At 35.3% G+C, this 20,194-nt stretch overlaps 2 long non-coding RNA genes across 2 annotated transcripts; one reads left to right on the forward strand and one right to left on the reverse strand.

The window, feature by feature from the left end:
* Positions 1 to 1,794: 1,794 nt before the first annotated feature.
* LOC128804291 (uncharacterized) lies at positions 1,795 to 2,646 on the reverse strand. Its single transcript, XR_008436002.1, has 3 exons — positions 2,499 to 2,646; positions 2,007 to 2,117; positions 1,795 to 1,880 (listed from the first exon to the last, which is right to left on the reverse strand). It is a non-coding gene; the product is annotated as an uncharacterized LOC128804291 (long non-coding RNA).
* A 1,187-nt stretch (positions 2,647 to 3,833) lies between these two features.
* On the forward strand, positions 3,834 to 6,705 carry LOC128804290 (uncharacterized). The gene is made up of 4 exons (XR_008436001.1): positions 3,834 to 3,928; positions 5,008 to 5,188; positions 5,440 to 5,504; positions 6,583 to 6,705. It is a non-coding gene; the product is annotated as an uncharacterized LOC128804290 (long non-coding RNA).
* Positions 6,706 to 20,194: the final 13,489 nt, after the last annotated feature.

Here is a 20,194-nt window from a genome sequence, read left to right on the forward strand (position 1 = left end):
AACCAATGCCAGCTGGCTTCAAGATGGATCTGCCACTGGCCAAGGCTGAGCCCGTCAGCAATAGCGCTTCTGGGATAAGAGATTTGAGAAGTTGCAGAAAACCCCTTCGCACTTGCAGCGGGAGAGAGGAGTAAGAATATGTGAGAAACAGCCCTGCAGACACCAAGTCAGCGAGGCAGGAGGGAGAGGAGGTGCTCCAGGCATTGAAGCAAAGATCCCCCTGCAATCTTTCCCCTGAAGAGACAGAGATGACATGTGACGAGCTGACCACAGCCCCAACAGGAAATACTGTATTTTGGCAGCCCAAGTTTTAAAAATTTTAAGATTCTAAGTGCAATGCACAAAAGTGAGGCATGAAAAATCAATATAATTTCTGTCATAGATTTTACAAATGTCAAGTCATCAATTTAAATGTGTATAAAAGACAACACTTCTAGCTGTACATTGCCCTCTAGTACTGTCCTATATATTGATTTAGATTTTCTAAGAGGCCTATATATTCCTTGGAGGTGTCTGCTCCAAGTATTAATCCATCCTGACCTGATCTAGCTTAGAAGATATGATGGGATCCTAGTAAAACATAGTATGTCTAAAGGCAGGTTTTCTTTAAAATATTAAAATTAAAAAAAAAAAAAAATCAGTCTGTTTTGGGCATGTAAAGAAAACTATGGATAGATTAAAGTAAATATAAAATAAAAATGAAGATCAAAGAAAGGAAAATCATAATAATTAAGAGTATTTTTGAGATAAAACAAAAATAAGAATCTTACAGTCATTTGAAATGAAATGAATTATCTAGCCTTCCAAAGAGGGTGACCAGAAAGGATGGGGGTAGTAAAAGGAAATTTAAGATTTTCTCATAAAATTTTCTGCAAAATAACTCATGACTGGAAGACACATTTTGTGTGTCTTCTCTGAACCTGTATGAAAATTCAGCTTTATTAGGCACATGTTAATAAATTATAATATTATATTTAGATTTATACATCCCAGGATTTATGGAAGTGGTCTAAGCATACAAGTCATTTATTCATTTAGTATGTGCTGCTATATAAGGAGAATATAGCTGAAATATTTGTAAGTGCCACTAGGCAGCTCTCCTTAGCTCAGGTACCTGAAGATTTCTGTATACTTCCTGGTGTTGTGCATATATATTTTTGGACATTTTTATTAGTTTCTTCCACCAAATTATTCGAACTGCAGCTAGACTGACTCTCAGAAATTGTCTCATTATTACTGATAGGCCAAACAAGTACTGGAAGAACTTTCATAAAGTAGGAAACATCTAGAATAGAATAGAATAGAATAGAATAGAATAGAATAGAATAGAATAGAATAGAATAGAATAGATGTTCTTTAAGTTTCACTCAAGACAGAATGTTTTAGCTGGCTTTTTTAGAAACTACCATACAAAGTCTCCACTGACAAGGGATAATATGTGCAAAACTCAAGCATAAAGAATCAGGCTGAGACAACAGAGCCAGCTGTGATCTTACTATTAAGAAAACATTTTTTTTTTCATGAAATGCTTGGTGTTGGGGTGGCATAGTATGGTGTGTTCAAAATCACATATCTTATTAGCTGTAGAAATCCTTCCAAGAAACTGATTTCATCAGACCAAACAAATATGATGTTTGATTTTTCTCCTTTTCTCCTCTACTTTATAATCCATCAAAGTAGGAACATCTTGAGGCATCCTCTTCATTCATTTATTGTTAGTAAATGCTTCTATAACTGAATGTTCAATTAGATAAGAGAAGCTCAGAGAAGGGCATCCACTCTGCACTTGACAAAGTACACATCATATCTTCTTCAGAGAGAAAATTTTTGATTCTTAGCCTTATCTTTTAGAGTATATGTGATGTAGGAGCTTAGATTTCCTAGAATTACAGTGAAGAAGCACATGAAATCTTGACACATCTGGCTGTAAAATGTGCTGCCATTTTAGCTGGTTGGCAACAGCAGGATGCATGACAATGTGCAACAGATGTTAGAGTATTACTCACCATGTTTTACCTTCTGTGCTGAAGTATTTAGGAGTTATCTGAAAGATAAGCCTTGACAGCTCATGTAAGTTGTTTTCATTGCACCGAAGCTGGAGAAATAATGGGGCCAAGCTGCTCCAAAGAAAAGAATGAATTGTCAGAGTTTGTGTGAGGTCTGCTGTTTAAAAAAAAAAAAAAAAAAGAAAAAAATGCCTAGCAGCTCCTTAAAGGTCATTATTTAAAGGCTGCTTGGATAATAATCAGGACTAAAATTGTTAAGACTATGTCCATGAGGAATGGGTTTTCCTCTGAGGAGGGCATTAGGCTTATCACAACTGCTGAATAGCAGCTAGTGACTCCTGAATTAAGAGACATTTTCTTGGTGAAGATTAAAATAGAAGTCTCAAGCCTGAGAAGAGGTGTCTTGTTGAAAATGTCAAGCCTAGAAGACTTCTAGGATTCAGGAAATTGGTTATTTCTCCTGGGATTTGAAACCACATTTTGGATTCTTACTAGAGATAGGTAATAACTCTTTCCACTGAGTCAAATTCACAAATCCTAATATTAGAAAAAAAATATTATTCTCAAATTCTTATTGAAATTATTTGTTTCCCTGTTTTGATTAGTATTGTTGTTCTATGTGTTTCTATTATATATTTTAGCAATATTATTTTCTGTATAGGTGCAAAGAAAGCCATGTGGGACTTTCAAAACCACTAAGACCAGTTCAACATATAGTATGATATCAGACAGGTTACAAGTCTTTGAAAATCTCCTCTATGACCTATCACCCCAACAAACAAGGCCACTGGCTCCTTTCAAAAGCAATTTATACTGAAGGGCATTATTCCATGAGTGTTAGCCAAGCTTAACATAGAGCCAGTGTTGAATCATTGCGAATACCTTCTGAATTCTCATTTCCCAGGGGAATAGTTTTGGAATATAAAATTCAGCTTTGTCTCACCACCTCTATTTTCTTTTCCTTTTCTTTTTCTTTTCTTTTTTTTTTTTTTTTTTCTTTGCCCCTATGAATTCCAATTTGATGGGCACTTCCCAAAAACAACATTCATGCTAGCCACTCTGAAATACAGGCAAGGTCATGACATACAGGCACCAGAGCCTGAGCAGTCATATGATAACAGGAGAAATTTGTGTACTTTCCCATAAAAAGAAGCACTGATCCTATGGAGACTGATGACTGTTCAAGAGGCAGTCATTATTTCCCTACCAATGGGTTGAATAATGGATTGTACTTTACTGACAAGTGGGTTTTCAGCCTTCCAGACAATACAAATCATGCTTATTTATACTCCAAGTTGAAAAGTGAAGGTCTATCAGTAAGATCAGAATTTGCATGAGTTGTTTCATATCTCCAAACTTTAATTTGCCTTCAAATCCATTTTAATGATTGGTTAAATAATCAAAGAAAAAAGAAATCCCTCTGTATTACTCACATGGCAGACGTAGGATTGCTTGTTACAAGAAACACAGTTCAGTGTTAGGCAGCTGTATTGTTACTTCTCTCACACCATCCTATGCTTCTAATTGACTTTAAAACAGCTTTTGATAGCACCAGATCACTTAAAACAAATTGTATTTTAACATATGATAGAGAAATTTTTGGGTGAATTTCAAGAACTTTTAAAGCTTGCATCTTATTAATACTTTAATAATCCATGTTTTTGCTGGCATTTTATTTGATGTTGATTCCCTAAAAACAAGACTGAAAAATTCAACTGAATTTTGAGGAATAAAACCCACCATGCAATATTTTGACTAAATATAATTTTACTTTATATCTGTCATATCTTGTCAGACTGTCTTATACTTATCTTTTCCAAGCTTAGTTTCTACATATGTTGAGCAGAAAAATGTATACTGTCTAAAGACACAGTACCAGAAATCTGGAATTTACTGGAGACAGATAACTGTGGGAGCAAAAGGTAACTGAAAATCTGTAGTTATTGCTGCCCCACCTGAAGACAGGAATTTTAGAATATATGGCATAAAAGTTCCACGCCTATTCAAATACTGATTCTGAAATTAAATTAGAAAATGAAACTAGGACTCAAAATCTACTAAGATTCTGGAAATTTTACACCAAAAAATATTTGGTCTGACTCACCACAAAATCTTATGTGGGATCTGCAGGAATAATCAGTTTGGTCACAAAAATATTTGATTCACAACTCCCAAGATTAAGACAAAAAATATGTCAGGCTATCGATAATCTTGATATTTTTTAGATTTGAAAACCTGTACATTTAATGTACTGCAGTCAATCAGAATTACAAATCAGACATCTTACATATTGAGAAAATAAACTTGTAGAGATTAAGAATTTGTGTTTTGTAAAGTAAAGCCATTTTAAAAAATGAAAATACACAAGTTAATTTCATTTTCAAAATAATTCTGTAGTGTATTACCCTTCATATCTTTTGTAAAGATATTCATATTGACCATATTGATTTTTATATAGATTTTCATATCTGAAAATGTTTCATATTAATGGAAAAAACCCCAAACCACAAATAAGCAACATACATTTTTTAAAAACCAGCATTGTGTGGTGCAGTGGAGTTAATATCCTGCTTATTGCTTTTTTTTTTTAATCATCTTTGGACACAATTTTCCTTTAAAATTGCACAAAGGAGAAAATAAACACAAAAAAATTCCCAAATCCTACATACAGGACATCATGGGCAGAACACATATTTTCAGGTGGCATTTTGTTTTTTAAAGATGTCTTCTTTTCCCTTGGCTCGTTGTGACTGACACCACTGAAGTCTTAACTTGATCTTTTAGTAATACAATAATTCTAAAGAGTGGAGTTGCATATTCCACAATTAAAATTTATTTGGACTGTACCTGAATGTCTTCTGTATTAAAAACTAGAGAAATAAACTTTCAATATGTATGTTCTGCTTTTATTGTTAATATTGGATAAAATAGGCTATACTTGGGGCATAATTTAACTAGGCAGACTGCAATTAAGTTCAGTTTCATTTGATTGTTTTTCTAGTGTCAATGTGGAACATTTGCATCCATACACATCACTGAAGACTAAGTTACAATCAATGGGGAGAAATAAACTCTGTCAAAGTGTGATTCGTTGAAGCTAATGTAGATACCTGCTTGAGAAAAGGATATATTTTACCATCCCAGTGCCTATTTCTGTGCAGTAACTATGGAGAAACCCAAAGGTGACCATTTCAGATATCAATATGCGCAAGGTGTTTTCTGCATTTTATCAAATGAATCATAACTCAGGTGTCAGCTTGATCAAATTTAACTGTTACATATCCGGACAAAAAATTTCTAGCTGTCTCTCTGTTTTGATAGAAAAACAGAAACCATAATGAATTTTTAATAATTTATAATACCAGCTTGATAATTTGGCATAATTTGATTCTCATGATGTTACATTTGGTTTGGTTTCTATGTGTATGACCAGGAGAAAAGAAAGATAGGTGCATATCTTCTTATTTTATGGACTACAAGAGTGAAAGAAGAGCTTAGGTAAGTCTTTATCTGTAATAATTTCTGTGTTTAATTGCCACTCCAACACATGAACTTTTGCAAGAAAAATTTTACTTAAGCATGTTAAGTACCAACTCAAAATTTTAAAACATCCTTGGGAATTACATTAGAAATTGTCAGACTTGATTCTTAGCAAAAGCTAAAGACAGTCAACAAATGTGCATTATCCATCAAATTCATGAACAGATGTCTCAAACTTTTAGTTAAGCTTAACTAACAAAGTAAATATAGTAATGTCATTAATGACATGATTCTGAATATAACTAATTTTCCCCCATCATGCTATGTATTGCTATAACCCTTTTTTTTATTAAGCCATTAGTAAGAGTCTAATTTATTATGAAAAACATTTTGCTACTTTCTGAGTCTATTCTTTTCCCTTTTTGCATTTTTTTTAATATCCATTTCCATTTTTTCTTCATAAAACCAATGTGAATTCCCTGCTTGTGATTTTAGGTCTCATAAATGTCATAATTCTGAAGTTAATCTCCTTTACTATGTTTTCCCCTTTAAAAATCATTCATCTGTAAAAACTGTAGAGATTATTCACCTATGTAAAATTTTAATTTCAGAGAAAGAATAAGCAAAAATAGAAAGTTTTTGAACATGATGGAAGACATACTTAAAAGTATTATTAGAGGAGTTCCAGAAATTAAATTAAACAAAAATGAGAGCTAATACCTGACAAGTAGAGATGCTGTACATTCTCAAAATAATTAGATGTTTGAAAAAGAGATAAATCAGACTGTCTGGTTAGATAAAATTCAAGGGAGTTACAGACTGTTTGGGGCAATTGTGCTATGGAAAGTTATGCTTTTAAATAAAACATTTTATGTGATACTGTTGAGCATGACTGAAAAAAATTTAAAAGATATTTTAAAAATCCTGAAGATATATTTGCAGAGCTTAGATAATGAAGAAAGAAAATATTTTTAAAAAACTAAAAAAAATTAAAAGTGGGAGACTACTTTCAAAGAAATGTTTGAAACCCATCATTTACTAGGATTGTGAAGAGGTAAAGAACTTCATGGAAGTAACCCTTCTTCTTTCCTTTCAGGTTTGTAAACTGTGTGTCCATTCCCATCCTTCAAGCATTGCTCAGAAATTAAGAGTTCAGAAAGGAAGCCACTGTTCCATATGTTCATAAAGGAAGAATGTAATTTTGTCTGTTTTGGGTCAATAGTCACTGAAATAAAATTAAAAGACTTTGTAAAATAAACTCAGCTGAGTCTCATTCATGCTATTTGATACAGGGTTTGTATCTTTTCATATATTTTTTTTTACATTTTGATTGTTAGCTAATTTGCTTCTCCCAAGAATGTGTAGGTTCTGGTGACAGGTACAAGAAAAGCTGCCAGTCTGGTTAGGAGACTGTAGACTAATTGAAAGCAGTTGAGTATCAATTTTTTATATCCTACTGAGATGTCAACAAGCATACCAACTCAAGTGTTGTTGTGTCTTCAGTCTTAGATTCCAAGTAGTCATAAGTACTTGTTCAGCTACTCTAAGCTGCATGAAGTGACCAATTCTCTTTGTGTGGAAGCACAACCATATAAATTGTTAGACTATCATTGTCTTTATTTTCACCAACACACATTTTACAGTAGGAGTCACTTCTTTTCATAATTGATGCTGTCCTTAAAGATTTCCTTATGTTTGCCAAAAGGGATAAAGTTGAGCAGGGCAGTCAGGATCAAAGAAAAACACAATAAACACTGATAATAAATTATCTCCTTGAACACTGTAGAAAATATCTATTTTCTTACTAGGAATATTAAATTGCTATTTAATGTAACTCAAATGCAAAACAATGCAACTTTGGATGTGAACAAAAACACTAAATAATTCACAGAAGTGAAAACTTAACTAGATGAGAAATGCACCAGGAGAAAATTCAGTGTGCATCTATGGTCAAAAATAATCAAGATGTTACACTACATATGCAAAAAAAAAAAAAACAATAAAAAAGATAGAGAACATCATAATTCCCTGATACAAGTCAGGGCTGTGATTTCATCTAGGATATGTGGTCTTGCACTAGTCTGCTCGGTTCCAAAAGAAAGACAACAAGAGCACTGTTAGAGAAGGGTGAGAATAGCTAAGACCTCCCATTGACTCATATAAACTGCAAAACATGAAGCAAATAACCCAGCTGAGCAGTCTACCCGGTTGAGAATGTCATCATCTTTCAAAATGACACTCTGCTTCACAGCTAGACAGCAGCACATTTCTTCCACATGCTTCTAGAAAAAAAGCATTCCTGAATTCATCTTCACCTGGAGAATTTTGTTGCTGTCACAGCCTTTCCTCTGTGTTCACCCTCTCCACTCATATCTGTTGTGTTACCCTATCTCTTAGTTGTAGCACAATCACAGTGTTACTCTCAAGGCTGGACTGGGTAGGACAGAAATAGCTCTGGAAAACAGGTCACAATAAGACCTGCAGCCCACATGAAATGACCTACTGGACATGTCTTAGAATCCTTCTAGACTGTCTTAGAACTGTTAAAGTTGGAAAAGACCTCTAAGGTCATTGAGTCCAACCATTAACCTAGACTGCCATGCTCACCACTAAACCATGTCCCCTCGTGCCACATCCACATGCTTGTCATATTTGCAGGGATGGTGACTCTGCCACTTCCCTTGGCAGCCTGCTTCCATTGCTGACCACCCTTTCTATGAAGAAAGCTTTCCTAACATCTAACTTAAACCTCTCCTGGTACAACTTGGTGCCATTTCCTCCTGTCCTGTCACTTGTTACTTGGAGGAAGAGTCTGACACTCACCTTGCTACAACCTCCTATCAGGTGTTTTTGGACATGCTCCTGAACCTCTCTTTCTTGTCATGAAAGGCCAAAAACTAAACACAGGATTTGAAGTGCAGCCCCACCAGTGTCAAGTACAGGGGTAAAACCACTTCTTCTTTAAGAAGCTGATCATGGCAGGGAGTGGAATGGCTCAAGGCATCAACTAAAGATAGAGGAAAAAAGGCAGCACCTTCATGGGATATACGATTCTGTTCCTGACTGAGAATTCTACACCTCAAAGAGAGCTTCACCTCATTGGGAAGGGTGCCAGAGATATATCTTTACTGACACCAAGCAGGTGCCTACCACAGTGCTGGTGTCATGCCCAGGCTATCTGCCTTGGCTGAGATGAAAGACACCATACATTGCCCCTCACATTATTTTTATTGATTTCCCAAAATCTGTACAGCTTTCTTGCATACTTTTTCCTCTTCATAAGAATTGATTTTTTTAAAGCAAAGTTTACACATAGTTCAGATTTCTGCTAAATCCTTTCTTAAAATAGAAGTTGCTATCTACTGTGATGTGCAGATACCTCTGGTGGTCTGAGTACAGAGATCAAAGATGTGGGGTTATGGAAGGATCTTGTCTAGCTATGATGGCTCCTGTCCCAATGGCTTGTAAGCATTCTCAAGTATAAGGCAGAACAAGGGTTGACAACCCAGTTAGCACTAAGGACCATGTCACCCAAGTCTCTCCTGCCTGACCATTCTTCAGTCAGGTGACTGTATGCACACATCTCCAAGGCCTATCAGAAATGAAGTGAGCAGTCTGTGATGGTCCTGAAGTAATTTCAGAATTCACAACTGTATTGAGTAGGTAATATCATGATGAAGAATGCAATAAAGGCACACACACAGGCTGATGATTTTAATCAAGATTTTCCCTTTCATGTCACTCTGGAGTGCAGAGTATGTTGAGGTATCTAATGCAGTAGGATTCACTGGCATAACAAAGTGTTGGTTGTGATGATTTCAAGAAAAGTCTTTGGGCAGTTGGAGACAGCAAAGGTTCACAAGGTAATGACAGCTCATTTCTCCACTGGGATGGACACAGATGATGGCCAGAGGTCCCTGCAAAAAATGACTGTGTGCCATGGATGTCCTGCACCCATCACTGATCATCCTGTGTGCTGCCTCATGTATCTTCCCACTTGTGGGGCACTGTCTCCAGGGTGCCAAATCTCCATTATAGAGAGAGGGTGTTGTGTGCAAGGTGATATCTGCACCCTCATGATTTGGCTATGTGCTGCATGTGGGCAAAACATCTGCCATGCTTGGGCCAAAGGAACAGTATATAAATCTTGTGAAATGCATTTTGTGAAATTACAGGGCCTGTGCCAGCTGACTAGCAGCTGAGAAAGGATATTCTACTTTAGGAGACTATGAATATAATAGAAAGGATGAGTAGAGAACAAGCCTTCATATTCTTAGCACAGAATTGTCAGTGAAACCTACATTGTGTAGTTAGTACTCGTAGTCCAAGCAGAAACTGTTACAGTTATGGAAGCAGCAAATTCTTGAAAGGAATAAGTAGAGGATGTGAATCATTTTGAAGATGCTTTTTATAACAAATAATGTCTTAACAGTAATTCTTGGTTAAGTGAAGAAAGGAGCTGCTAACACAGTGACTGCAACTCCTCCTGACTATTACAGACTTTGTTCAGTAATTTATACACCTTAAGTTATAGTATTACAAGGTGTTCTACTCAGAATCCTTACAGAGCATTTCAATGGTTCTGGTCACAAAAAACGTCAGGCAAACCACCTTTATAAGCACAAGTGGGAAGTGGAAGTGCCTTGTTATTCAAGCAGCATTACCATTATAGTGTGTCTTTAGAAAGAAAGGAGGCAGGGTGTGAAGGGGAGAATGTGAGGGAAATGATGTAAGATATATATTTGCATCAGCAAGGTGGAAAAATATTAATTTATACAGAAGTAATGGAAACAAAAAGGGTAGATAGAAAATCCATAACAAAGTGTTAATATATAATTAGGTCTTTGTAAATAACACTATTTACCTGATTTATTTTCCATGTCTAAAATTTTTTAACTGATCATAGGCCCCTGAAATGTGCATTGTTCATACTTATTTAATAACTACTTTCTCTTATTATAGATTATTCAGAAATTTGGTATTGTCAAAACATGTTTATTCAGACAAGACACAGGATGTAGCTTCTGTTCCTGGATTGAAAGCCCTTCCAACTAATGTTTCTCTCTATTTTCTATTTAATATTAAACTCTGCCTGTGAATGTTTTTGCTGGAAACTAACTGAATGGATGCATGAACTCATAGAGAAAAGTTTAATTAATAATTGGCTTTGTTTTGCCATATACATTTACTCAGCTCTGGTGGTCTAGTGGTTACTAGTTATCACCAGTAAAATTGGGGTGATTAATAGGGAAGAATATAATTCAGTAGGGTCCAGTGCAGTGAATTAATCAGGTTAGTTACTGGAACTGTAAACCAAAATATTACTTCTATAAAACAAATAGCTTAAAAAATAAAAACAACAAAAAACCAAAACCAAAACCAATGAAACAAAATGGGAAGTTTGACAGAGAATCAAAAATCTTGTTCCAATTTTTTCAGGAAATAAAAAAAAACCCCAGAATTTAGTTTTCCATCTCATGTCATTATAAGTTCTCCCACTTGAGTACTCTTTCACTTACTCTGCCTTAATTGTGTATTCTCAGATGTTCATTTAAAACAAACAGTCTTTTTATTACATGTTACTATGTTTGAAAATTCAGTGCTCTTCATGCATATTTATGAAACGATATTAAAAAAAAGTTCATACTTCTATTTTCCTCAAGGAAACTCTCTATCTCAAGGTAAGTTTGAAACTACAATTCCTCAGTGGCAAAGCTTTCTGAAAAATGTCCATCAGTTCTTTAAGCCTTGAGTCTGATACCTAGAAGATATAAATCTGCAGATAAAACTACAATGGATGTATGGCAATGGTGATTGCCTGGAGGTGCAGGTCATTGCAATATGATGGGAATGTCAGTATCTATTTTTGATTAATCTTTCCAAATGAATACATTTTCTAGGAGAAAAATAGAGAGTGTCAGGAGTACAGTTAGTCTATTTAAAGGAATGCAAAGCATAGCAGGAAATACAGGCTGTATATAGGCAGAGAAATTAGCTTTTTTAAACTAATGCAGATCTCTTTAATTAATATCAAAGCTCATACTCTGCCCACCTTGCCAGCTTAGATTTAAGGGAAAGCTTTGAGAAATATTTATCTGAACAGATGCCTCACTAAGATAGTTGTGCAGAAATACATCCAAGAATTATGCAGTCTTTTCAAAATTAATGTTCCTGAGTTTATTTCGTAATTAAGAACATAATTGAAAATACAAATGTTTGAAATATTAATAATGTCCAAACTGTCTCTGTATTATCCACCATGAACAACTCTTCCATGCTTAGAATGAGAACAGAAACAGTAAAAATTGGAAAATTCCTTTAGCTTGACTGGGACAAAAAAGCCTAGTAATAGAGTACCCAAGTTTATATCAACAGAACTTTGTTCCTCTTTTTTTTTTTTTTTTAATATTTACATATTAAAACAGTACTGTAAATTTGCTTGCTGTAGCATTAGAATCATGGCAGAACCATTTTTGTTACATACAGAATACTTCTGCTTCTCCTAGGTGCACAAGCATTGATGGATTTAGGAGTTGAAGTACTACTAAATTAGGAACAACTGAGGATGATTAAATCCATATGAGACTATCTACTGTGAATCCCATTATGGTTTCATATTCCCTTGCTTTTCTCCTTGCCTAAAATTAAGTACGTTTGGATATGCTATATGTGTAACATCTGCAGAAATGTTTTCTCAAGATGAAAAGGGGTCATCAAACCCTCAAAGCAAAAGATGGACAAATCTAAATCCTCTGCTGTGAAGATTTCTTGGAATGGTTAAACGTGGAAAAGAGGGAAATTCCTAAATTCACCTTAGATTCATGATTGTTGCTTTTAAATGGTTCAAATATTTTGCAATTTGTGGTGTGTGGTGGCACAAGTTGTGATATTGATCATAATCAAAAGCAGATTACCTTTCCCGTCTCTTTCTAAGAATAGATGTCTGTATGTGCTTATGATAAGTATCTTCATTCTTCACAATGAAAAATTATTAACAGACACAGTTAATGTCTTAAAAATAACTTTTCCTAAGATTCCTGTTTGGATTACTCCTTGAGGTAAGGAGGGTTTGGCCTGTACAATTCTGTGCATTAACCTGGGAGCAGCATTCTCAAATGCATTTGTGAAACGAAATACTTTAATTTCCATAATGAAATCATTTTGGCACTGGAAAGCTAAACTTACATGCTCTGAAGCACCCTGAAAGAGCCTTTCTCTTTTTTCTTGGCAAGAGAAGAGTCTTCTTTGGAATACAACTAGCTAGTAAAATTAGTTCCTGTTTCCCCCAAGAATCACCAATTTACATGGTTCTACTATTCCAGTACCTTAGGAGGGAAAAAGTTGCCTAGGAAATATGTCAAAGCCTTTGAAATGAAGTTATGTAAAGTACACAGACTGGTTCTGTGCCTCTGTAGAAGATCATAAAAAAACATCTTTTTTATTAAAAAAAATTTATTACATTTTAATATTTTAAAATATTAAAAATTTTATTAAAAATATGCTAATGTTTATTCATCTGTAACTTCATCATCTGATGGGTAGGTAAATTATCATTAAGAATTGAAAATTCTGACAGAAGGCTACCAAAACTTTTGAAATTTTCAAGTCCTAACTTCACATTTCTGGATGGAATTTCTTTATATGACATGGAGTTCTCCATATCACTCTGTCTGTAAAGCAAAACGTATTTTCCACTTTTCTTGTCCATTCTTTGTGTCACTTCTTAACGTAGCTATGCTAAAGGCTTTGCTTTTAGAATACCTTAAGACAAGAGTGTATTCATTCTAGGGGTAAACTTAAAACCAGCAGGTCAAAGAACTGTTTCATCTGGTCTGGCCTGACACCTTTTATGGGCAACGCAAGTTTCGCTGTTCTGAACTCCCAAATTTGTCTCTTTATTCAAGCTAGCCACTGCAGAAAGTACAGACTGAAAGGAAAGAGGGCAACTTTTACAGCCATTGATAAATAATGCAGCCATAAACATTTATTTTAATCAAAAAGAAAACAAACTTAGAAAAAGTGAAACAGTAGTTTTCCTTTTCAGAAGGATTTCTCCAAGTGTCAGTTCAAAAGAATTTCTCCAAGTGTCAGTAATGTCAATATGAATTGCAATGTCCCCACTGGTTGTCCCTTAACAGTGAATTTACTGCTATAACATTCTCACCCTCCCTGATCCTGTATGTCTAGCAATCACTTACTACACCTTCTCATAATTTAAATTTATGTGCCCTGCATATCAGAGGCTCTGGAGAGCAGCCTTAACCCTCATTTTAGGAGCCAAACTAAACCAGCTCCCTGATGGGGCTCAGTAGACAGAGGGGAGAGACAGATGTTCTTCGGGTTGATGTGGAAAAGGAGTCTAATTTAAATTGTTCCCTGCAAAGGAGACTCTCTCTCTACGCTGACTAAAGAAAGGACTTCAGAGATGAGCTGTCTTACTTTAATGAATTCCCTCACTGTCAGTGTTAATTCAGGTATCTAAAGTAAAGCGGTGACTTCCCCCTTCATTTTTGCATTTCTGTTTACTAAAAGGGGTCTGGTCTGTAATTCAGGATTTCAAGGAGTTGTTGCCTTTAAGAAATGACAAATGTTTAAAAAAAAAAGTAATGACAGTGAAACTGCAGTATGCTTTTAGAGAACTTCTGGAAAGAAGCTGAAGATCACTGCCTTTGTGAAGTGTTTTCTCTTATTGTTTCATGAAGCCCTTATGCAGCAGAGCTAGCCAATCTTTCATGAAATGATGGTCTGTGAATTCTGAGAGCATGCAGTCACCTCAGCAACACACAGCGCACTTCCACTGACCCTGAGCCAGCCCTGTTTGTGGCTTGAAGCAAATTATACCCATAATGGTGGTGCTTGGAGGCAGAATCTCTCTGCCTATCCCTAGCAAGACTCAGAATATACTAGGTAACAGGCTGGGAGCAGTATTTGGTCTGGTGCTGTGGGAAAAGTGAGTGTCACACAGCCACAGCCAGTCATCAGGGGCTGCCTCCAGAAACAACAACAAAAAAAACCAAACAAAAACAAACAAACAAACAAACAAACAAACACAACAAAAACAAACAAACAACAAAAAAAAGAGAACAAGATAAAAGGAAAGAGAAGAAAAATGAACTTCAACAGAATGCAAGAGTTAAATCTAAGACCCAGTGAAACTAATTAGGAGACTAAAGCACCCAGTGTAATTACATTTCTTTTCTCTGTCTTCCCCCCACAAGATAAAAGTACGCAAATAAAGTACCTATTTTCCAGCAATCTAATGCAATGAAAATGTAATATATTGCCAAATATCAAGTAATGTATTTTACTGGAAAATTAGAAAAGCAATACTGTTTGTTTACTCTAAGACTGAGAATGATCTGAATGAGATCTCTTTGTAGAAAATCTTTGTGTATTCACAGATGTCTGCACACCACTCAGAAATGGAGAGCAATCTCTTTGAAACAGTAAAAAATATTCAGTCCTTAGGAACTAGATGAGAAAAAAAATAACATTATATACTGTCCTATATAGTAACCCATCAAGAGTAAATTCATTATTTTTTTTATTTAAAACAGCACTTTGCAGGCATTACCTAAATCTTCTAGTCTCCCCTTGTTTATAAATAGAGATGCTGAGGAAAAGAGAATGTCCAGAATCATACCCATCTAAAGAGTGGAAATAGACTAAAATATCAGGAGCTCTTTGCTTTCAGCCTGTGCTCAATTCTCTGAATCTCCTGCAAGGCATACGGAACAGAAGCCAAAGTTTTGAAAATTGCTGGTAATGTTGCAGACAAAAAGAGACATTTGTCTTCGGGTCAGACACATTAAAGCGATTGTGGGATGACTCCAAGAAGACCATAAGAGCTTGAGTCATCCTACAACTTGAGTCACATGCCTTCTTCACAGGAATAACCCTGGAAGGCCGAGTGAAAAAACCCACCCTATCTCTCTCTCCCTGGCAGATGGCATTGCAGCCAGTTGGCAGAAGGCAGGATATTACATTTAGATGGAAAAGGATACGACCTGGCTCCAAATAAAATGACTGTCAATGTATAGTTCATACATGTCTGCTTTACTAGTAACCAAAACTAGAAACACAAATGTGTCAAATATGTACTTCAACATTCATCTGCAATTTTTATTTCGGGAAGAATCTTTTACAGGACACCAAGACAGTGCCAGAAATCTTGCTGATTAATTTTAAATGTCTTGTCTTTTAAATATTACAAGCTGGGTGCAATAGTATCATGTCCAAACCCCACCCAGCAACTCAGCCACACGAAGCTCACTCCTCTCCTGTGGGATGATGGAGAGAATCAGGAGGGTAAAAGTGAGAAAAACTGTGGGCTGAGATAAAGACAATTTAGTAGGTAAAGCAAAAGCCACACAGAGAAGCAAAGCAAAACAAGGAATTCAACCACCACTTCCTGTGGGCAGGCAGGTGTTCAGCCATCCCCAGGCCCCATCACACAAAATGATGACTTGGGAAGACAAACACCATCACTCTGAACATTCCTGCTTTCCTTCTTCCCACACCTTTATATACTGAGCAAGCCATCGTATAGTTTGGGATATCCCTGTTGTCAGCTGGAGTCAACTGTCCCGGTTGTGACGCACCCAGCTCCTTGTGAAGCCCCAGCCTCCTTGTTGATGGAGTGGGGTGAGAGGCCTTGTTGATGTGCAGGAACTTTGCAGGATTAACAAAACCATCCCTGTCTTATCAGCACTGTGTCCAGCACAAATCCAAAACATATCCCTGTGCCAGCTACTCTGAAGAAAATTATTCTCAGCCAAAACCAGCTTAGGTAAGCAGCAACGTAAAGTTAATCAGGGACATTTCTTCCATATTCAGGGTAGAGAGGTGACAGAAGATGTCTTGCCATACAAGAGTGCCTGTCTTAGAAACTTATTTAAGGATGGAATAAGCTGTGTTCTGCAGGTAGCTGTATTTTCTTATTAATAACATGGTGAAAGGATAAGCTTTGACTGGATGCTTAAGTCTACATAGCTAAAGATAAATGAGATGAAAAGTGCTGAAATTGTTTCTATTTTTAAGAGACATATATATATGTTTTACAATGATAATTATTCAAACTATATTCAAGCTCTATATCAAATCTGCAGATAACTACATATGTTTTAGTAACAGGAATATTTCTTCTGGTCAAACAAGAAATTCCTATATGTGGGAACATCTCCTGCATGCCCATACTGTCGTGCATTTACACTGCAGCCATGCGTGCTAGAAACATAAAGCTATTACCAAACTTTCATATGGCCAACCTGAAAAGAGTTTTCTAGAATGGCATATTTCCAAGGCATGTGGAATAAAATGTGTGGTGAAAAGTAGGGAGACATTTACTTGCTAGCATACATTATTTTTAAATTAGTTCTTTTTCTTTTCCACATCCTTCTTATCACAGATGTGGATGAACATGGGGCTATAAATTCAAGTTAGTCTAAATTCTGGATTAGAAACTTCATATCAGTACATCAGAAAATAAAACCTACCTAACTCAGGCATTGTAACTCAGGCTGATACAAAACATTCTACAGTAACATGCTTAAAGAGGAAACCAGGCTATGAATGAAACGGTGAAGTTATCTCTAAAAGTACTTTTTTTCTTTCCATGAGAGCAAGAGAGAGCAAAGGAAAACTATTTGACTGATTAAAAATCTAAGACTTTCTACACAGTGCACAGATATTCTTATTTAAGAAAAAGATTATAAGAGTATTTCTAAGAAAAATCAAATATTATCTCTTTTCTAGGAGTTGAATTTTGATAAAGGAAGAGCCAGGATACCTATAGGGTAACCAAAGAGAAAAGAGGAAAAATACGTCTTTGATGTCTGAAGCATAATCACATAGTGAGGCTATTACATTTATTAGAAGTCAGCAAATATATACAATTAGTAAGAGAGGGAAACAAGGAAAAATATTTTAAAAGCCATAATCTACCTTTTGGTGGTGCTTTCAGTCCTTTTCCTTCCATCCCCATATAGGTCAAATCTTTATTCTTCTGCCTGTTTCCTTTCTACATGCTTGGTTAAAAACCTATTGCAATCTTTTCCCTGATCTCAGCATGCTTTGGATCAGACCTTACTCTAACAGTCATAGGCTAATTTGTGTGAGACACTTATATTATCTTCTTCCTGCTTCAGTCATGTGCAAAAGTTATATTTCACTTTTTTGATGGCTTCAGTTAATGAAGAATAGCTTTAGCTCATTTCAGATCTTGTCCAAATATACCCACTGGATGTAATATTATGGCTGAGCTCTCAGTATAATGATGCCATTATAAAGATGACCTACAATTTTTGGAGAGACATTATCAGACTCCCTATGCTATCCATTCATTGTTCTATGGCTGAAAATGTCAACAAACAAAAATATGTTCTCATTCTCTAACAAGATGTCTCATAGGACACCAAGAAAACATCTGTAAGATAATTCAGTCAATGACCTCAGTATCTTCGAAGTTTGTACTGCACAGCCTTTTGAAATCCAGTTGGACAAACTTTTATAACTTTCTGTGTGATAGTTAATTCTCCAATTTGGTAAGAAAAGCTTAAAAAAAAAAAATCAAGCCAAAGAGACAAAATTGAAGGTAATGTGGAAAGTGTGAACAAAGGAGACTGGAAGAATCTCAAAATCTGCATTAGTGCTGTTCGATCAAGGATTAGAAGCTTCTGATAACATTAACATAAATTTCCCATTGCTTTGGAGCAATCAGGCCCAGATGACTGAAGCTTTCTCACAAAAATTGAGCTTTCTGAAAAATACTGAATAGGAAACTAAGACACAAGGAATGTGATGAGAAAAAAAAATAGTTCTTCAGTATTCTTAACTTCTTTGTATCTTACAACCATCATGGATATTATTCTTATCAAATGGATTGAGATAATTAAATCTCTGATCCACTTCCCAGGTAATGGGTAATATACTACTCAAAATTGTTGTAAGATGTTGAAATAAACCAAGAACTGAACAACTCTGAGGATGTTAAACCACATAAATGGCATATTTTGCCTACAACAAATGTATAGATATTCCTATTGAAGACAAGTAGTTTAAACTGTTAAAAAGACTTGCTCCTATCAGTAGAACAAATTGATCAAAAAAATAAAATTAAATCTAGTCTCTTAAAAATAATCTGTCTTTTACAAAACGAAATGCTCCTTAGCAATTATGAAATAAGTTTTTTCTTATATAAAGAATATACATTGCAAAGACAAGACATGTCTCTCAAACCTGTTAAAATCATTTGAAAGACCTATACACTGCTCTTTTGATGTTACAATTTTGTAATCAAAAAAGTAAAGCAAGAGAATTATGCAGGAAATTACTGTTTGCCAGTAATTTGCCAGGCAAAAATATAAGAACATTTACTTTGAAACAGCAAAACCCTCTACTCTGAAAAGCATTTATTACCATTAACATGTTGCATCAATAAATATTTCTGTTTGTTAAGCTAAAGTATTTTCAAAAAGAAAACACATGGTATGTAGGTTAAACAATAGCTCCAAGTATCTGGAATTTGTGCATACTTATCCTGTTAGACTTTGTCTTTAGTGCTAAATAAATCAGTTGTCTTACATATTATGAGTCAAAGAATTAAAGAACATCAGCTCTGACTGTATTGATTAAAGCACAGTGTGGCAGGAATGACACTGAACCACATTACTTTAAGGAGATCCATCTGTGAAACATCTGGTGATTCCACCAGCTAGGGAGACAGGATTCCATGAGTTCCTCACAATTGCCAAGCTTTTAAACACGAGTAATAAATATTCCCAGTAAAAAATGTAATTTCAAAGTGAAGTATTTTGCACCAATAGAGTTATTTAGGAAGAATGATGAATATGGGGACATGCTTCTGTAGCAATATTTTTGAGGAAAGTTTTTCACTTTTCTTCCCATTCATATAACTTGTTAAACTATTTCAAATAAAATTCTGTTATGTAGATCAGATTTATGGTAAAGAAATTTTGAAGGAACTTTTAGAGAAAGCAGCTACAGTGCATAATTCAGATTCATTCCCTCACTGCATACAGCTTTCAGATATTATTTTATAGCATTATTTTTTCCCTTGAGCTCCAAGACCTAACACTAAGGGGCACCAGAGAACTGAACTGCATTTGTTCAGATCCATCAGGAACCAGCTACTGAAACTAAGTTGCAAGTTATTCACCGAGCTAGGTGGAGAGTCAATGGGGCTTTGGGTGAAATGCAAGAGGCGAAACAGCAGTTCTGCGTGACATGTTCTGTTACAGAAAACTGTCACTGGAAAAGCAAGGACATGCTCATTTTGAAAATACCAAATGTCTTATTATAGTTTATTTCTAGGTGTTGAAAAAGAACTCTCACTCTATTTTTCCAGACAAAAGTTGGGAAATGTGTGAAAATATTAAATGACATGAAAATGGATTTTTTTTTTTTGAGAAGCCAAGTATATCTAAACCATTCTAGTGTACTGACTTCGAGTATATTTGCTTTGATCTTAGACAAGTGTAAACAGATGAGCAAAGACTTAGGAATTAATTTTTATATTAAGTTTCAAAGGAGATCTGAATACCAGCACGTTTTCATTACCAATTCTTGAAGTTCCACTATGGAGATAAATAACTTTTATAATTTCATTGTGGATTGCAAAATTGCCGATTATCCTCTCATTTTCCCAATAGGACAAAAGGAAAAAAGGATTAAATATATATATATATATT

This window comes from Vidua macroura, chromosome 2 (genome assembly GCF_024509145.1).
Source record: "Vidua macroura isolate BioBank_ID:100142 chromosome 2, ASM2450914v1, whole genome shotgun sequence".
Lineage (NCBI taxonomy): Eukaryota > Metazoa > Chordata > Aves > Passeriformes > Viduidae > Vidua > Vidua macroura.